The following is a 21,911-nucleotide window of genomic DNA, read 5'->3' on the forward strand; positions in this document are numbered from 1 at the left end:
AGAGGGAGAGCCTCTCTTATAGAATAACAAAGGTTCAAGCTTCTTGGAGAAGCTAAAACTTGGATGCAATCCCTCTATACACGTGTATGGAGGATATAGTCTGTGCCCTCCAGCTGGCACAGCTGGCATCCACACAGTCTGCCAAAACAGGGGGAGAGCTGCCAACCACTTAAAGTGGTTGGCCTGCTACTTGCAGTGGTCGGCTGACCACTTCAGGTGGTCTCCTAGGAAAAAAAAGTGGTCGGCAAGGGGAATTGGTGGTCTCCACACTGAAAGCAAGCCAATGGTGGGGTAGGAGACTAGAAAAGGTGGCCCAAAGACCAAGAAAACCAGTTTCCCGACCAGAAATCGGCTGGCGGGAAGGAAAGTGGTCTCAAAGGGGAAAAACTGGTCTCCCACCCTCGTACCACCTTCCAAGCAAGGAAAACAAGGTTTGTACCAAAAACAAACCAACACGGATGCAAAACGAGAGTTTGGGAGGCAAAGCGCGCAGCCGGGAGCCTCGAAACCCAGCTGTTGAGCACCAAAAGTGGTATACGATCACAAAAGTGGTCTCCCGGACCACAGTGTCCTTCTAGATAGAGGAAACAAGGTGTGGTTCAAAAACCACGCCAAGCGGAGAACGTTAAGCGGTCCCGAGACAAGGTGCACGGCCGAAGGCTTTAAAAACCGGGAACTGATCTCCAAACGGGAAAAGTTGGTCTACGACCGCGAAAAGTGGTCTACGACCACAAAGAGATGGTCTACAAGACCTCTCCCTCCCTCCGGGAAGAGAAAACAAGGTTCGGTCCACAAACCGAGCCAAAACACAAAGAGTTCGGAGACCCGGAGGCAAGGCTCTTAGCCAAAACCCCGAAGCTCGAAACGAGCACAACATGCACTATCACCGAGTGCTCAATCGATGACGTCTGAGTCTTAAGGTCGGTCAAAAATGAGGTGTCTACAGTTGCCCCTCTTTGATAGAACTCGAAAGTCATAAGTGACGGAAGTGAATGTCAAAGCCCAGAGACGACCCATTTTTGACAAGGCCGAAGACTTAGACAAAGATGTAAGATAACAAAGAAATGTGCCCGCTGGCAGGGGCAAAATGCAAATGACAATGCAAGAAGCCAAACATAACTTATGATCATGCAAAGAAAACTGTAACGAAGCAATTATGCAAAATAAATGCAACATTTTTAAGCAGGCGAATGCAAATCTAACTACATTACATGCAGAAAGGATGTAAGAGAATTATACAATTCTCGCTACGTTTCACACGCAGTAAATACAATATCTGTCTGGTTCGTCTGGTCGCGCCAGCTTCAAATGAACCGTACATATAATATCGTGCCTGCAAAAGCGAGAAACTCAACAGGTACAATATTGTTAGAAATATGCATAGCAATGCAAGTGAAAAGTGCACAACAACGCAAGTTAGAGGGGTGCATAACAATGCAACCTAAGTATGACGCATAACAATGCGAAAAGGGGTGCAAAACAATGCAGCCGAAACGAGCGTGCCAACACAAGTAGTAAGTGTATAACAAAGCCACAAGTGGTGTGCATAACAATGCAGGTGAAACATGTGTGACAATGCGTGCGAAAAGTGCAAGATAATGCGAAAAAAAATGCGCAACTTCAGATGTATGTTTGAAAGAAAATACCGAAAGAGGAAACGCAAGCCTTAACAAGCGCAATTCAGCGATGACTTCCGATTTACCTCTCGAAAGGGTCGTAACATACTTAAAAAGGATACATCTCACTCTTTGGACGAGTGACGATGAGCCATACATCGACGACTTGAATCGCAGTTCCGCGGGGACATTCTTGAGCCGAAAAGTGTACTTTTCTTGCATTTTCTCGTGAATCGGGGACTCCAATCACCACCAAAACACACAGGGAGAACAATGGAGCTCTGAAGATCATCTAGGAAGTTGGCCGACCAGTTACAAAGTTGGCCGACCAGTTGTTGCTCACCAAAGTGGTCGGCTGACCAGAAAAACTGGCTGGCCAACCACTTTACAAAATTTCAGGGCAATTCGGTCTTTTAAGCTTCGGTTCTTTAAGTACACAACTCCAAATCAGTTTTGCTCACAACCACAAGGCCGAAATACATTCTCCTTTGCTCCTAGACCCTTTGCTCTCTCAGATCTGCACTTTATACGCGTTTTCCAACACCTTACGTGAAGTTGTTTTCGCGAAAACTTTCGATTCTCTTCGTTTTGAACCGATTAGAATTGGGTTTCGGAGCCTCTTTCTCCATTTTCACCACTTGAGGTATGTTTGTCTCACAGTTTAGCACCTTTTCTCGGGCGTTGACTTTTGTTGACTTTTTCTCTTCCCGAGAGTTGACTTTTGTTGACTTCTTGCGATTTTGGCTTATTTCGCTCGTTTTTGCATCTTTTGCAGATTTCTTCAGATGGCTGACGATATCCCGTATGGTGGAGGCTTTCTATATGCAGAGGACGAGCCCGACATCATACCATTGCCTTCGAGGATACGGCCATTCGACCCAGAGGAGTACGACTCACAGGAGTACGTTCTACCTCCTAGCACCTTCTATCACTTCATGGACTTCGCGCGGCGGGCACCTGAAGACCTGCTGCTACGGAGCCGGAGTCCCATCTATCTCATCACGTGCATGAGGTACGTACTACATTTGCACATTTTCTGCGATGTATTTTGCACTTCTTTGCATATTTACATACACAGTTTATGCTCAGCATTCCGCTAATTTGGCATACGGCTCATTTGGGCACACAGCATATTTGGGCACACAGCACATAACACTGCTTAATCTGAACACACAGTCCATAACGCACACAGCTCATAACATCGCTCAATCTGAACACACAACCCATAACACGACATTCTGTTTTGTTGGCACACAGCTCATACTTTTGAAATTCTGAACACGCAGCTCATAGCTTTTGTTGTAAACACACAGCTCACATTTTTGAAATTTGAACATGCAGCTCAAACTTTTGTGGTGAACACGCAACTCATATTTTTGAAATTTGAACACGCAACTCAAACTTTTGGTGAACACGCAGCTCACATTTTTGAAATTTTGAACTTGCAGCTCAAACTTTTGGTGAACACAAAGCTCACATTTTTGAAATTTTGAACACGCAGCTCAAACTTTTGGTGGTGAACACGCAGCTCAAAATTTTTGTAGTGAACACGCAACTCACATCTTTTGAGTTTTGAACACGCAACTCACACTTTTTGTGGTGAACACGCAACTCACATTTTTCAAGTTTTGAACACGTAGCTCAAACTTTTTGTGGTGAACACGCAGCTTACATCTTTTGAAATTTTGAAAATTTGAACACGCAGCTCAAATTTTTATGGTGAACACGCAGCTCACATCTTTTGAGATTTTGAACACGCAGCTCAAATTTTTATGGTGAACACGCAGCTCACATCTTTTGAGATTTTGAAATTTTGAACACGCAGCTCAAATTTTATGGTGAACACGCAGCTCACATCTTTTGCATTTGAATTTGCATGCAGCCCATACATTTGATTATGAACACGCAGCTCATACATTTGAATTTGCACGCAGCCCATGCATTTGAATTTGCACGCAGCCCATACATTTGAATTTGCACGCAGCCCATACATTTGATTCTGAACTGAATACATCTATTCATTCTGAATGCAGGTGTCCTCCCGTTTCACGCGGGGTTATGGGTATATCCTTGCGAGGGAGTGGTACGCAGAGCTCCCGAATACTGTCCGACACATTGTGGACGAGGCAGGGTTTGGCCCGTTCTGTGCGGGATTGTCACGTCATCCAGCGAGCAGGACCCTCTTGGGCGCACTTGTAGAGAGATGGTGGGACACCATCAACTCCTTCCATTTCTCGGCTACCGGGGACATGACGATGATCCCATTTGATTTCTCCATGCTGACGGGCCTTGACGTGGGAGGCCGGCCGATCCCATACGACGCAGATATGGGTGAGTGGGAGGCGGTGTGGATTTATCTGCTCGGAGACCGTCTGCCGATTGACAGATCATCAGGTAAGGTCAGGTGCACCTGGTTCTCAGAGCAGTACCGGAAGACTATGCCCCAGACCATTGAGGCCATACATTAGTATGCCCTGGGATTTTTGATGTTCCATTTCGAGATCACACTGTTCTCCGACAGGGGAAACACAGTTGGGCTTTATCTGCTAAGTGCTCTAGTGGACCTATCACAGGTTCGGCGCTTTGATTGCGGTGGCGCTGCCCTTGCTACCCTTTACTGCTACATGAGTGCGACCTCCGGCGAGCGGGGGACCATAGTTGGGGGCTACTGGCGAGCCTGGGAGGTACATTCTACCTTCTTGATTTATAGTTCTGCTTTCGATTATCTGTACACGGCACACATTACATTCTGTATTCTACATTCTGCACTCAGCATTCTGCATTTTCTGTATATTTTGCACTCAGCTCTCTACACTCAGCATCTTGTATTTTTCGTACATTCTGTATACTGCACACAACATTCTGCACTCAGCATTCTGTATTCTGATTCTGCACTTGGCATTCTGTATTTTGATGGCCACTGTCTTGCCTTTTACAGCTGTGGGTTTATGCATACTTTCAGATGCTGGCTCCTGAGTTCATGGTCGAGGCACCCCTTGGGATCCCCTACTCGCGCAGATTTGAGGGTCGGTGTCGGCCGAGGCCCTGGCAGACTTTACTCTTCCTCCGGCAGTTCTTCGATACTGTACGGACGACGGAGGTAACCCAGAACTCTCAGTTTTTCATACTTTCAGTTTTGATTCATCTCATATAGTCATGACATCTAATTAGCTCACGCACTTGCTACCTGTAGGTTAACTGGCAGCCTTGGATAGCCATACCAGGGAATCCTCGATTTCTGTTTGTTGGGGCATGTGGCATTTCTCGATACAGGGTTCTACTTGAGGGATCGGTTGGCAGAGCGTGGTTCCTCGGAGAGCGCTTCATGCGCCAGACGATGGGGAACTCTGATCAAGACGTCCCCTCATTGCCTCCACCAGAGATGCGGTCTGCAGGGGATCTCACATCCCGGAAGACGGAGGACCTCATGTTAGGTATTGATGCGGTGCTTTTCTTGGAGAAGGGGGATTACGCGACATATCGCCATGCGTACTTGATGCCTCCACTGTCAGATGTCCGTGCCTCCGGGAGAAGGGCTGCTGACGTGCCTTCCTCCAGTCGCGCCCAAGCTAGAGACATTCCTTCGACCAGTGGAGCCGGCACATCGATGGGTGGAGCTGGATGGATGCCCTTGACTTGCCAGTATGCTGGATGGCCAGATCTTCCGACCGGGCTGACAGGTTGGGAGTATGGGACACCATACCAGATTCTGCTAGAGCCTCCGCAGCCGGATCACCGATACGTCAGTGACCCTGACTCACCACCAGTATGCTTCACAGTTTTCATTTATCATTCAAATATTTAGACATTCATTCATTCACTAATGACTTGGACTTGTGCATGCAGCCTCCCAGGGAGTATACTGAGGGGTTACTCGGAGTGGTGGCTTCACTCGAGGGCATGGTTCTGCGGAGGGAGACGATGCTTTGTGCCTCCGGCGTTCAGGTACTTCTCAATTTCTTCACATTTAACATCCTTCTGATGACATATGGAAACTGAACATTTCACTGTATTGATTCATTATATGTGTAGAGCACATCTGACACATCGTATTCACACACCATATCTGCATGCACCCGCTCTATGTAATACTCGCACCTGCATCTGATATACATATTGGCTGACGCATTGAAACTATCTTTTTTAGGTCCCGCCTCTGGGGACTAGGCCATCCAGGCCTTCTCGAGCAGCTAAGTGAGGAGTCTCAACACGCGACCGAGGTGGGCGCAGAGCACCTACAAATATGAGGAGGAGTCTAGTGAGGAGGAGGAGTCGGCACATCCACAGTCAGAGACATCTGTAGGCAGGGATGACGACTCTGGTTTTAGTGCTGAGGGCGGAGGCGACGCTGAGGAGGATTTCGAGGACGGTGACTTCGATTCAGATGATGGTGCCGGTGCCGGTGGCACGGAGGCTGCTCAGCCGAAGAGGGTGAAGAGGGCCTCTTGGTCTTGAGCTTGATGGCGCTGACGCAGATGTTCCGGCTTTATTTTCCTTTTTACATGTAGTTATAGCACATTGTACAGCTTAGGAAGTTTTATTTTCTTCCAAAACTTGTACCTTTTTGTAAAATGTTGTAAAAAGAAGCCATGATGGAATGAAAACGACTTTTTGGTTCAAAAAAAATGTTGTACTTGTATTCTGAGCATCGCATCGCATTGCACCATTTTGCACAAAAATGAAATTTGAATGGAGATTAAACCCTGTGTATTACCAAGTCAGGTAGTGAGCCGACGCAACCACTAAACAACTTAACTTACTAAGAAACAAAACCTTAGCAAGTTTACAACTCGATAAGCAACGAGCAACAACTCGATAAACAAAGAGCAACAACTCGATAAGTAAAACTTAACAACTCGATAAGCAAAACTTAACAACTCGAAGAGCAAATGCATTTTGAGACAAACAAATCGACAAAATGCATCCGAAACAGAGGTAAACTTGGACCTTCAGTACTCTCAGCACACAGGGAAGCTAAAGACTTCCTTTGTGTTCTTCGAACTCTTACCTTCAACTCACAGTACAAATGTGCTGAAATGTTGACAAGGAGCAACATCTGCTGGGGAAGCCACGAATGCCGCTTTTCTTCCTGGTCATATTCACAACTTTCCCTATTTTTCAACGGGGTGACGGACTAGGTTAGTAAAGTATCCAAAATCGAGATGCAAACTTGCTACCTCAACCTATGGGGCTTCCATACAGATTTCAAGTCGGGGATACACCCCTGGGTATTAAACCAGACTGTAGCCTCAGAAATTCCGAACCTTTGTGTTCTTGGTGACAACCATTCGAACTCTAGTTTCCACCGTCGCAATTGATCTCCTAGGAACTCATCGCAAACACAACCAAGACGCCTCTGGCAAGGATTGGTACTCCAGGAGAGCACTTTTGATTGCCGTTCTGACACGAAAATAGTCGGCATAGTATTTGATTCACTTTGAACACACAGTTCGTATTGTGCACTGCTCATTCTGAACACAGCTCATAACATAGCACTTGATTTATTCTGCTCACAGCTTATTCTGAACATACAGCCCATTCTGAACACTGTTCACTCTGAACACACAACCCATAACACGGTACTTGATTTATTCTGCTCACAGCTTATTTTGAACATACAGCCTATTCTGAACACTGCTCACTCTGAACACACAGCTCAGAACACAGTATTCTATTCATTTTGAACACACGGGATGTAAAAAGGGAACTTGCAGAAGTCGAAACACACTCAGATGCTCCGAATTTTCCTTATTTTCCTTTGCTTCACAATCCGGAACCCATAGCTTCAGATAGGTCCTGGTTCCACTATTCTAACATGACCTAGGTTGGACCCCGCGGTTTATAAAAGAACGAATTCTTGTTTTGCACAAATGTGGAGAATTAAACAACACTCTAAGCACAAAATGATTTATTTTTGAAATTGAAATGAGGAAGGGGTTCTCAACCAGGTATTGAGCCTATAACTAACCACAGTCAAAACGAGTTAACAAAGAAAAACAAAAGGTAAACAACCTAAAACACATCGAGTAACACTCGAAACGACTCAAAACAAGAATCGAGAAAAACAACACAACCATCACGACACTCAGACGTATTACAAAGACAAGAGACCTCTCAGATCATGAGGAGCTAGTTTCTCCGGGTATTGTTTCCCACCCTTTCTCATTTGTGATCCTCACATCACTCGGCCCTCAGGCTCTGTTTTTCTTAAAAAGCCCTTTTTCTCACTTTTTCTCTCTACGCACATCTCTCTATTCTTCAATCTCTCTTATTTTTTATCCCTTCCCTGGGTGGTTGATAGATAAATAGGAAGTTGCAGGCTCATGCCCAGCATATTCAGCTCGTGGCTATTTCCTCCGGTGACGTCTAGTCGATGCCCCGGATGAAGGAGTGGAGTATCTTGATCCATTCTGGTTCGTGCTTCGCACTTGGCTTGATACCTCGCTGCTCAGAGGATGAGAGAGCTTTCAACCCTTTGTTGTTAGCTCCTGTTGTGCGCTTTGTGGCGAGTAGAGTGCCCTTTCCGGCAAGTATGTTGACAATGGGGAAAAGACAGAACACCTGACTCAACTGTGCCCCTAGTTCATCATTTTGACCATTTTTTGTTTTGGCTTTCTACTAAAACAATTTTAATCAAAATGAGAGTTAGATTAACATACTCGTTCAACTGTCTGATTTGAAATCATGCAAGTAAGGCTATGAACACTGAAAATTTTCTTTTTTGGGTCCAAGAAATGGTCCAGTTTTGAAAAAAATGGAATAATTTTCGAGAAAATTAGTTAAACCTCAGTAAAAAAATTCTCAAAAACTGTTTTTGCAAACGACCGCTGCTTAATGAGCACAAAACTTACTCTTGAGATGCACAACCTCAGATCCAGGCACTGTATGGCAATGGAAAATTGCCCCTTGTTTGAGCGCAGCACATTGTATGGCAACGAAAAGTTGCCCTTTGTTTGGATAGCACTGCAGCATACTGTAATCAGTCCTCCAAGTGACGATCACAACCGAATTCTCGGATACAGCGAAGACAAAGATGATCAAAAACCCTTACATAGACATAGTTGATTTGGAAGTGTTTGTGGCTGGACTTCAGAACGAAGTTGTCTATGTATCCCAAACATGGAAATTACGTAGTTCCAGTTAAGGTATACTCGTGTATTACCCCTCACCTTTTACGCTCTAACTTTTGCCAAGGCCACCCTTCCAGGTTTTCAAACTTGCGAGCTCTGTTTTTCTTTTCTTTTCAATTCTTTTCTTTTCTCTTTTTTTTTTTTCATCTTTTCTTTGCATTTTTTCTTTGTTTTTTTGTTCTTTTTCTTCTTTTTCTTGCTCTAACTTTTGCTTGGGTCACCCTTCCCATTTTTCGGCCCAGCTAGCCTTTCAAGGATAAAAGTGTAGCTTTGTCCATGTCAAATGGTTTTGAGATGCTGAAGTAATCTAAATCCAAGAGGATGGCTGTTGTTCGCTGAGGATGCAAAAGTCTATTTAATGGGGGCTGAATTTGCCCCTAGTGTTGTGGATAGGAACTCAGTTATCCTTCAGCGATACTTTCTTCTTTCCTCCCTTCTGGGATTTGGCATTCTTGGCAATCTTCATTAGTTTTGAGAAACATCCCGATTTTTGGCTCTTCAAGCGCATCTGGCATTTTTGGTGCCCCTAATTCGAGGGGTGCTGCTGGTCTGGCTTCAAAAGCTTCCTCTGATCAAATCTGATCTTCTTGATCTGACTTTCCTTGCTGCTGATTCACGGGCTACTTCTAATCTGGCCACACAGGCCTCACACTGTGGTTGATCATTGAACATTCTGAATTAAGGTTCAAGGTTTGAGAGCAAAAGGGGGCGGGTCTCGAGGCTGAGAGCGATCCTGGGCTGCACAATCTCAAGAGCGATTCCAAATAGGTCTTCGCAGGACCGCGCAAAACATTTTTTGAAATCTTTTAAGAAAGCGACTAATCGCTCGCGCTAAAGACAATGTAGGACCAATCTGGATCAAGCCAAGATCCTTCTCAGTACTCACGTTAACAAACATGATCTCATTCATTAAGGGCTTAGCATGCCTCTCTTTCTCTCAATTGATCAAATTTTGCAAAACTCGAGAAATTCTTTCCTTTTTGTTTTCATCACAATGTTAGAAAAAGTTTTGAAAAACTTAGGCCAATGCAATGATTTCAAGGCACAGAAGAGCAGGTACTGCCGTTTCATTCTATAAACTTGCTGGCATAATAGGCTCAAAGCAGAAACAAACACAGAATCATGAAAATCACAGTTGTTTCATTCAAATCTTCCGGTGTAACTGGCTCCATAGCAGAAACAGACCCAAAAGAAAACAAAAGGACAAACACAAAACAAAATAGTGATGCCCGAGGTAACATCCCCGTAATCACCAGACTCCTATACAACAGGATTGACTCGATACAACAAGACAGACCCCAAACAAAAGACTGATTTAAAGCAGAAAGACAGACTCAAAACAACATAAAAGAACTGACTCAATGCCCAAGCCAGAACGCAAAATAAACAGCATTCGCAAATGCTCAAAACAATGCGTGCCATATGCAACATCTAGAGTAAACTGAACGCCGCCCGCAGGTGGTTTATTCCCTGATCACATACATGTATTATCCTCGAAGTTCACTGATCCAGTAACGATGGACTTTGCTGAACTAGGTGGGAGGATGACCTCATTGTCAATCAATCATGTACTTCGTGGCGAAGACGGAAGCAATTGTCGGTGGCATGACCGGTTTGTCGATGGTATGCACAGTATTGGGTAGCGTCATGACTAGACGGAAGATAACTAGGGAGAGGACGACGCTCGAGGGGTTTGAGATGCCCCTTTTCAGCAAGGATTTGAAGAGCCTTAGACAAAGGCATGTAGAGGGCATGGAAGACCTTGCGACCTCGGGGTAGATACTTCGAGGTTTGCGGACTTTTGCTAGACGTACTAGCAAAGGGGTCGGCAGGCGCTAATTTGGTTTTCTGACCTTTTCCGGATGCAGGATTGGATCTAATAGGATCGTTTCCAGTATGACGGCCCTTCTTCCGGTTCTCCCATTGGCTTGAACTGCCCTCAGTTTGAGTGGGGAAAGTGTCATTCACAATCTTTGTAGCAACTGCGAGCACCTGTTGTTTGTTCAGTCCCCCGGCTTTCAAAGCCTCAATAGCCTACAGGAGTTGTTCATAAGGATCAATGTCTGCTCTCACCTTGTTCTTTCCACTAACCTCGGCTTGATCGAAGGTTTGGGTTGCTACATCAGAGCGGAACCTGGTTGTTGTTGACATGCCATTGCCTATACTTAGGATGGGTTCAGGTTGGCTGAGTTCAATTACAATCTGCCCTAAGAACGGCGGCTCTTCTGGCATGAAGTTCCCGGCATGTGACATGGTCGACGGTGGAGCCGATATTTTGTAGGCTAGATCAGTAACAGATCTCTGAAAATCACCAATCATTCCCATCAGCTCAAAAGTGGTGGGCTCACGGGTTTGAAATAATTGAGGTTCCCAGATTGGATGTGCGGCAGGTGACCTGGGCAGACGTTGCATCTCAACATCGGTCTCACCCTGTATTGTGATTCCTTGGTTTAGTGCCGCTGCTATGACGACAATTTCTTCTGAATTCTGTGTCATCGTGAGTCTGCTGAACTGAACAGAGGTGATGTGGCTGGTGGCTGACGGATCTGACGAATCGGTGAGCCTTGACTGGCCCTTTTCTGCCTTGCCTCAGCGAAGGAGAACACTGGTTGCTCGGAACCGAATCTCTGAACCTCCCCTGAAAGAGAAACCAGGCAGCATCTTAGCCCAATTTCACCAGAACAGACATAAGCATAGCTGAATAACTGTATTCGACCACTGATCACTGTTCCCCAAATTACTGTTCCAAAACTGAATCTGATACCCACAAATATAACTGATTCTCAAAATACTGATGCCCGCAGACCTGACACTCAGACTTGCAAACCGATACGTGCATTCCCTGTAGAGGCACACTCTAAAAGCACATAATCAAGCAAATGAGAGCCAAAACACCCTTATGTTGGGGTAGGGTTTCCCTGTCCTATTTTGTCAGGAGCTAAGGTTTCACTACGCATGCAGCGGCTTCAGACAACCTATAATTGGGTAAGTAACTTGTCCTAGCTTGGAAAAGTCACTATGGATTCCGAATATGTACTAGGTCGAATGGTCAAAAAGGGTGCCCTGGTAAAAATCGGGATTTGTGTTCCTGTCGTGGCAGAGCCCGCAACCAGTCAGCTTTACGGCGCGCTTCTCAAAGCAAGCCTTCGGCAAACCGTTCAGGAATAGCATATGGCAAACACGGTGTCCTAGGTGCACCAATGCACATGCAATGCAAAGAAACACATAAGTAAAATAAAAACAAGATATCATGAGTTTGAGTCAAGTTCTCTAAATCCCCAGCAGAGCCGCCAGAAACTGTAGATGCGCCCGAACATCCCGGGAAAATCCCGTTTTGTTTATTGGGCTCACTACAGTTCGGACTCAATGTCACGGTTCTTAATCTGATCTTGCAAAGTGCAATGCGAGATTGATAAATCACCAAAGAGTCTAAATCCGGCAAATCATTTTGAAAAACTAATTTTTAGAAAGAAGTGCCAAACATGGACTGCTTTACCAGATACAGAGTCGCCACCTAAATATTTTATTTATGAAAAATTTAGGAAACCCTGACTCGTGCCTAAGGCCACGTGTCCGTCATCACCAAAGTTGCCTCTGCTCGGGAACTTGGGTACGAGAGGGAAAGGTCATGCAATGAGCACCCCCGCTCGCCCGATCAAAGATCGGCCTTTACTAACATGATATCTTATTTTTGAAAACACATGTGCTCTTAGTCCGGTTATTAACCTAGAATTACTATGTGGTGCACACAGCATACAAGTATAGACTGGATCGCCTAAATTGGAACCAAACATCTCATGTTTGTTTTTGAAGGCGGTTTGCTACTCGTAAGTAGGCTAAAATGCGGATTTTGCCACCCTCAAGTGGGCTTAGAAAACATGGTGATTTTCCACTCTCAAGTAGGCTTAAAACTCGCAATCAATGAATTGTTCCAATTCAAGTAATCCAACCTTCACCCACAGGCATTCAGGCAGTTATATCACATAAGCAGTTAGCCTCATGGCAAGCATGCTATCATGGCAGTCACTCACACACATGCAAGGATGCTAAAGCATAAACACTTACCGAGTACTCCGAGCCAAAATAAAAGCTATGTTAGAAATCAATACATGATCCTAGCTATGTCAAAATGCCTAATGCAACACATACAAAATACAATTAAGATAGGCTCGGCTATTCTAAAATGACATGTGAAATGCAATTTGATACATGTATTCAAACAGGAATTAAAATACAATACAGTTAGTATGATGCGCCAAGCCCGGTGCATGCAAGACAGATGAATGGATGCAAACATGTGAGCATAAGGATGCTAATTGAAACATGCCCTAAAACTAACCATCGTAAGCTGGTAAATAAAAGGGAGAAAGAAATGGGGGTTGGAAGACATGCATCACACGCATGCACACTTATTTATAACTGTTGTGCCCTCTAAACGGAGGGTCCGAATGAATAATACAGAACTAACTAGCTAATCTAAGCTAATCTAATTAAACTAGTTATTACACAACAAAATGAATAACAAGCTACAACTAATTATTACACAACTCTAACTAATTAACAAATTAACTAAGTTAGCAATTGAATAAGCATGTAAACTATATGAAATAAGCAGCCTTAACTCTGCCTTGGATGACGAAGGATGCGTGCCTGGTCACCTCGTGCGAAAATCCATCGCGATGCCCCGATTTGCCTCTGTTTGTAACTGGTCTCAAAACACTGCAAAAAGCTCCAGAAGGCTGAAACTCTATCTTGGGAATCTGTAGGAGGGCTGCTGACCAGTTGTTGGCATTGGAGACCACCTGCCGACCACTTTCTGTGCTGAAAACCAGAAAAAGTGGTCGGCCAGCCACTTTATCTGGTCGGCCGACCAGTTTCTGCTGCCAGACTTCAGTTTGCTGCAACAGAGAGCAAGAAAGGGGCATGGCAAAGTATTTGCAACACATGTATGCACAACTACCCTCCCTCTCATTACATAAGTTCAAGGGGGTGTGGTTCTCGACCCTCGGGCCACCAATCACGTATCTCGATGTATGATGGCCGATGAGCCAAATTGCACAACTCAATATGAAATGAATGCACACACGAACACATAAAGCCTAAAACTCCATCACGTATAGTCAAGAGTGTTGGTGATCGAGAATTGAGGCACGTTTCATCACTTCGAGTATGAAACGTCCCTCGTTTCCCGTGTTTGGACTAACTCCTATTCTAAACACAATGCAACAAATAACATGGCATGACATACATAATGCGGCTCAAGCATGCAAACATTCAATGCAATGAAACAAGCATATGAACACGATGCAAGGGACAAGCATGAAAACATGCAACTAACATATTAGCATACACAATGCTCATGACAACTAGTATACGCAATGCACATGGTAACTAGCATACGCTAGGCAATGGACATGGCATGCACAAATGCAATAATCAATCATGCAACGACATGGCATACTCAATGCACGATAGACTTAAACCAAAATGGATAGGCCTCAGCCATGTCCAAAGAAACTCAAAATGCTATACAAACATGAATGCATATCGGCCCAAGCTTAAGGCTCAAAACACAACTCTCCAAAAGCATTGAAAGGATGAAACATGGGGTACAATGACATATGTTCCAGCACTGAAATGGCATGCAAAATGACTTAGAATCATGCCAACAACCTATGTAATGCATGTTGAAAGGCTCAAGCGTCAAAGCTAGTGAAGTGTATTACACTAGAGGCATGCAAGATAATGCTCAAATGGCCAAACTAACCCCAAACAGACCCTATGCAAGCCAAAACAGTAGTAAAAATGAGTTGGGATGATGGCTTGAAAGGCACGAAAATGAGGCTCATACAATGGCTCACAAATAGGGCACAAAAGCACAACCCTCAAGAGCACTTAAAGAGCGGAAAATATGGAAGTGTAACAGCCCTACATGCTCTGAAATATCATTCTCAATGATGCCAAAACATGCAAATACCTCAAGTAAAGCATGTAAGAGACCTCAAAACTCGAAGCTAGTCAAGGCTATTACACTACAAGCATGCATGACAAGCCTCATTCGACCAAGAAGCCTCAAAACAGAGCTAAGATATCCTAAAATAAGAACAAAATCATGCTAGGGCATAGCCAAAATATGTTAGGATAATGAGCCAAAACATCATGCATATAAAGCTAGTAAACAAGATTTACACTACAAGCATATGGAGCATGCAAGAGGCTACCAAACCAGCCAAAAATAGAGTCATGACATGTCAAATGATGGCAAACAATCTACTGAAATAGAGCCAATACATGCTAGAAAGACATGCTACTTTGATGAGCCACAAATGGGAACACACTACACATACAAAAAGCAAACACAAGTTGGCCAAACCAGCCATGGACAGAGCTAAGGTAGGCCCTAAAATTCATGAAAAAGTGCCTGAACCAAGCCTTGAAAGTATGAAGATGCATGCTCCTTTGATAGGCCAAAAATGCAAGCAAACAAAACAAGAAGAGAGGGGATCACCCCCCTCTGATTTGAGACCTCAAAACCACATGCCTACTACTGAAAATCCACTGGATTTCAGTGGCTAGAAGGCCAAGCAAGGACTAGTTCAAAGGCCTTAAACCATGGCACAAAACAAGGCCAAACAAGGCATGCAAGAGGGTAGAAGACCCTCAACATCCAAGAGGCCTTAAACAAACATAAAAAACACTTAAATAAAAAACTTTTTCCAGTTGAAAGCAAGGCCTAAATAAGCATGCAAATGAGAGCAAGAGAGCAACCAAAATAAAGCTTAAAAGGGAGAAAAGAGGTTACCCTTGAAGCATTGTAAAACCAGCAGATTTCTCAGCCAAGAAGGTGCTTTTTTAACCTCCAAAAAGTCCTCCAAGAACCTCAGTTCAATGGTGGGGGTGTATGGTTAAGGGTTGTGGTGCAAAAGTGAAGAACAACACACTCTTTAGGCACCAAATATAGAGATATGGAGAGAGATATACAGAGAGATATATGTTTGTGCCTTAGGAAAATTTTTAGAACCTCTGCCATGGAGAGGGAGAGCCTCTCTTATAGAAAAAAAAAGGTTCAAGCTTCTTGGAGAAGCTAAAACTTGGATGCAATCCCTCCATACACGTGTATGGAGGATACAGTCTGTGCCCTCCAACTGGCACAACTGGCATCCACACAGTCTGCCAAAATAGGGGGAGAGCTGCCGACCACTTCAAGTGGTCTCCCAGGAAAAAAAAGTGGTCGGCAGGGGGAATTGGTGGTCTCCACACTGAAAGCAAGCCAATGGTGGGGTGGGAGACCAGAAAAGGTGGCTCAAAGACCAAGAAAACCAGTTTCCCGACCAGAAATTGGCTGGTGGGAAGGAAAGTGGTCTCAAAGGGGAAAAACTGGTCTCCCACACTCGTACCACCTTCCAAGCAAGGAAAACAAGATTTGTACAAAAAACAAACCAACACGGATGCAAAACGAGAGTTTGGGAGGCAAAGCGCGCAGCCGGGAGCCTCGAAACCCGGCTGTTGAGCACCAAAAGTGGTATACGATCACAAAAGTGGTCTCCCGGACCACAGTGTCCTTCTAGATAGAGGAAACAAGGTGTGGTTCAAAAACCACGCCAAACGGAGAACGTTAAGCGGTCCCGAGACAAGGCGCACCGCCAAAGGCTCTTAAAATCGGGAACTGATCTCCAAATGGGAAAAAGTGGTCTATGACCGCGAAAAGTGGTCTACGACCACAAAGAGATGGTCTACAAGACCTTGCCCTCTCTCCAGGAAGAGAAAACAAGGTTCGGTCCACAAACCGAGCCAAAGCACAAAGAGTTCGGAGACCCGGAGGCAAGGCTCCCAGCCAAAACCCCGAAGCTCGAAACGAGCACAACATGCACTATCACAGAGTGCTCAATCGATGACGTCTGAGTCTTAAGGTCGGTCAAAAATGAGGTGTCTACAGTTGCCCCTCTTTGATAGAACTCGAAAGTCATAAGTGACAGAAGTGAATGTCAAAGCCCAGAGACGACCCATTTTTGACAAGGCCGAAGACTTAGACAAAGATGTAAGATAACAAAGAAATGTGCCCGCTGGCAGGGGCAAAATGTAAATGACAATGCAAGAAGCCAAACATAACTTATGATCATGCAAAGAAAACTGTAACGAAGCAATTATGCAAAATAAATGCAACAGTTTTAAGCAGGCGAATGCAAATCTAACTACATTACATGCAGAAAGGATGTAAGAGAATTATACAATTCTCGCTACGTTTCACACGCAGTAGATACAATATATGTCTGGTTCGTCTGGTCGTGCCAGCTTCAAATGAACCGTACATAAAATATCGTGCCTGCAAAAGCGAGAAACTCAACAGGTACAATATTGTTAGGAATATGCATAGCAATGCAAGTGAAAAGTGCACAACAACACAAGTGGAGGAGTGCATGACCATGCAACCTAAGTATAACGCATAACAATGCGAAAAGGGGTGCAAAACAATGCAGCCAAAACGAGCGTGCCAACACAAGTAGTGAGTGTATAACAAAGCCACAAGTGGTGTGCATAACAATGCAGGTGAAACATGCGCGACAACGCGTGCGAAAAGTGCAAGATAATGCGAAAAAAAAAATGCGCAACTTTAGATGTATGTTTGAAAGGAAATACCGAAAGAGGAAACACAAGCCTTAACAAGCGCAATTCAGCGATGACTTCCGATTTACCTCTCGAAAGGGTCGTAACATACTTAAAAAGGATACGTCTCACTCTTTGGATGAGTGACGATGAGCCATACATCGACGACTTGAATCGAAGTTTTGCAGGGACATTCTTGAGCCGAAAAGTGTACTTTTCTTGCACTTTCTCGAGAACTGAAAACTCCAATCACCACCAAAACACATAGGGAGAACAATAGAGCTCTGAAGATTATCCAGGAAGCTGGCCGACCAGTTATAAAGTTGGCCAACTAGTTGTAGCTCACTAAAGTGGTCGGCCGACCAGAAAAACTGGCTGGCCGACCAGTTTACAAAATTTCGAGGCAATTCGATCTTTTAAGCTTTGGTTCTTTAAGTACGCAACTCCAAATCAGTTTTGCTCACAACCACAAGGCCGAAATACATTCTCCTTTGCTCCTAGACCCTTTGCTCTCTCAGATCTACACTTTATACGCATTTTCCAACGCCCCACGTGAAGTTGTTTTCACGAAAACTTTCGATTTTCTTCGTTTTGAATCGATTAGAATTGGGTTTCGGAGCCTCTTTCTCCATTTTTACCACTTGAGGTATGTTTGTCTCACAGTTTAGCACCTTTTCTCGAGCGTTGACTTTTGTTGACTTTTTCTCTTCCCGAGAGTTGACTTTTGTTGACTTCTTGCGATTTTGGCTTATTTTGCTCGTTTTTGCATCTTTTGCAGATTTCTTCAGATGGCTGACGATATCCCGTATGACGGAGGCTTTCTATATGCAGAGGACGAGCCCGACATCATACCATTGCCTTCGAGGATACGGCCATTCGACCCAAAGGAGTACGACTCGTAGGAGCACGTTCTACCTCCTAGCACCTTCTATCACTTCACGGACTTCGCGTGGCGGGCACCTGAAGACCTGCTGTTATGGGTGCCGGAGTCCCATCTATCTCATCACGCGCATGAGGTACGTACTACATTTGCACATTTTCTGTGATGTATTTTGCACTTCTTTGCATATTTGCATACACAGTTTATGCTCAGCATTCCGCTAATTTGGCACACGACTCATTTGGGCACACAGCATATTTGGGCACACAGCACATAACACTGCTTAATCTGAACACACAGTCCATAACACAACATTCTGTTCTGATCGACACATAGCTCATAACACTGCTCAATCTGAACACACAGCCCATAACACAACATTCTGTTTTGTTGGCACACAGCTCATTACACTGCTCAATCTGAACACACAGCCCATAACACAGCATTCTGTTTTGTTGGCACATAGCTCATACATTTGAAATTCTGAACACGCAGCTCATAGCTTTTATTGTGAACACGCAGCTCATATTTTTGAAATTTGAACACGCAGCTCAAACTTTTGTGGTGAACACGTAACTCACATTTTTGAAATTTTGAACACGTAGCTCAAAATTTTTATGGTGAACACACGGCTCACATCTTTTGAGTTTTGAACCCGCAACTCATAATTTTTGTGGTGAACACGCAGCTCACATTTTTCAAGTTTTGAACACGCAGCTCAAACTTTTTGTGGTGAACACACAGCTCATATCTTTTGAAATTTTGAACACGCAGCTCACATCTTTTGAGATTTTGAAATTTTGAACACGCAACTCAAATTTTTATGGTGAACACGCAGCTCACATCTTTTGAGATTTTGAAATTTTGAACACGCAGCTCACATCTTTTGAATTTGAATTTGCACGCAGCCCATACATTTGATTCTGAACACGCAGCTCATACATTTGAATTTGCACGCAGCCCATACATTTGAATTTGCACGCAACCCATACATTTGATTCTGAACTGAATACATCTATCCATTCTGAATGCAGGTGTCCTCCCGTTTCATGCAGGTGTCCTCCCGTTTCATGCGAGGGAGTGGTACGCAGAGCTCCTGGATACTGTCTGACACATTGTGGACGAGGCACGGTTTGGCCCGTTCTGTATGGGATTGTCACGTCATTCAGCGAGCAGGACCCTCTTGGACGCACTTGTAGAGAGATGGTGGGACACCACCAACTCCTTCCATTTCTCCGCTACCGGGGACATGACGATGACCCCATTTGATTTCTCCATGCTGACGGGCCTTGACGTGGGAGGCCGGCCGATCCCATACGACGCAGATATGGGTGAGTGGGAGGCGGCGTGGATTTATCTGCTCGGAGACTGTCCGCCGATTGACAGATCATCAGGTAAGGTCAGGTACACCTGGTTCTCAGAGCAGTATCGAAAGACTATGCCCCAGACCATTGAGGCCATACATCAGTATGCCTTGGGATTTTTGATGTTCCACTTCGGGACCACACCGTTCTCCGACAAGGGAAACACAGTTGGGCTTTATCTGCTGAGTGCTCTAGTGGACCTATTACAGGTCCGGCGCTTTGATTGGGGTGGCGCTGCCCTTGCTACCCTTTACTGCTACTTGAGTGCGACCTCCCGCGAGCGGGGGACCATAGTTGGGGGCTACTGGCGAGCCTGGGAGGTACATTCTACCTTATTGATTTATAGTTCTGCTTTCGATTATCTGTATATTGCACACGACACACATTACATTCTGTATTCTACATTCTGCACTCAGCATTCTGCATTTTCTGTATATTCTGCACTCAGCTCTCTACACTCAACATCTTGTATTTTTCGTACATTCTGTATACTGCACACAGCATTCTGCACTTGGCATTCTGTATTTTGATGGCCACTGTCTTGCCTTTTACAACTGTGGGTTTATGCATACTTCCTGACGCTAGCTCTTGAGCTCGAGGTCGAGGCACCCCTTGGGATCCTCTACTCGCGCAGATTTGAGGGTCGGTGCTGGCCGAGGCCCGGCAGACTTTGCGCTTCCTTCGGTAGTTCTTCGATACTGTACGAACGACAGAGGTAACCCAGAACTCTCAGTTCTTCATACTTTCAATTTTGATTCATCTCGTATATTCATGACGTCTAATTAGCTCACACACTTGCTACCCACAGGTTAACTGGCAGCCTTGGATAGCCATGCCAGGGAATCCTTAGTTTCTGTTCGCTAGGGCATGGGGCATTTCGCGATACAGGGTTCTACTTGAGGGACTGATTGGCAGAGCGTGGTTCCTCGGAGAGTGCTTCATGTGCCAGACGATGGGGAACTCTGATCAAGACGTCCCCTTATTGCCACCACCAGAGATACGGTCTGCAGGGGATCTCACACCCCGGAAGACGGAAGACCTCATGTTAAGTATTGATGCGGTGCTTTTCCTGGAGGAGGGGGATTACACAACATATCGCCATGCGTACTTGATGCCTCCACTGTCAGATGTCCGTGCCTCCAGGAGGAGGGCTGCTGACGTGCTTTCCTCGAGTCACGCCCGAGCTAGAGACATTCCTTCGACCAGCGGAGCCGGCACATCGAGGGGTGGGGCTGGATAGATGCCCTTTACTTGCCAGTATGCTGGATGGCCAGATCTTCTGACCGGGCTGACAGGTTGGGAGTATGGGACACTATACCCTGACTCAGCACCGGTATGCTTCACAGTTTTCATTTATCATTCAGATATTTAAACATTCATTCATTCACTGATGACTTGGACTTGTGCATGCAGCCTCCCAGGGAGTATACTGAGGGGTTACTCGGAGTGGTGGCTTCACTCGAGGGCATGGTTCTGCGGAGGGAGACGTTCTCAATTTCTTCGCATTTAGCATGCTTCTGATGACATATGAAAACTGAACATTTCATTATATTGATTCATTATATGTATAGAGCACATCTGACACATCGTATTCACACATCATATCTGCATGCACCCGCTCTATGTAATTCTCGCATCTGCATCTGATATACATATTGGCTGACACATTCAAACTATCTTTTTCATGTCTCGCCTCTGCGGATTGGGCCATCCAGGCCTTCTCGAGCAGCTAAGAGAGGATTCTTAGCACGCGGCCGAGGTGGGTGCAGAACACCTGCCAGATTTGAGGAGTCTAGCGAGGAGGAGGAGTCGGCACATCCACAGTTAGAGACATCTACAGGCAGGGATAACGACTCTGGTTCTAGTGCTGAGGGCGGAGGCGACGCTAAGGAGGATTCCGAGGACGGTGACTCCAATTCAGATGATGGTGCCAGTGCTGGAGGCACGGAGGCTGCTCAGCCGAAGAGGGTGAAGAGGGCCTCTCGGTCTTGAGCTTGATGGCGCTGACGCATATGTTCCTGCTTTATTTTTCTTTTTACATGTAGTTGTAGCACATTGTACAGCTTAGGCAGTTTTATTTTCTTTCAAAACTTGTACCCTTTTGTAAAATGTTGTAAAAAGAAGCCATGATGGAATGAAAACGACTTTTTGGTTCAAAAAAAGTGTTGTACTTGTATTCTGAGCGTCGCATCGTATTGCACCATTTTGCACAAAAATGAAATTTGAATGGAGATTAAACCTTGTGTATTACCAAGTCAGGTAGTGAACCGACGCAACCACTAAACAACTTAACTCACTAAGAAACAAAACCTTAGCA

Source organism: Camellia sinensis, chromosome 11 (genome assembly GCF_055761805.1).
Source record: "Camellia sinensis isolate YWXY chromosome 11, ASM5576180v1, whole genome shotgun sequence".
NCBI lineage: Eukaryota > Viridiplantae > Streptophyta > Magnoliopsida > Ericales > Theaceae > Camellia > Camellia sinensis.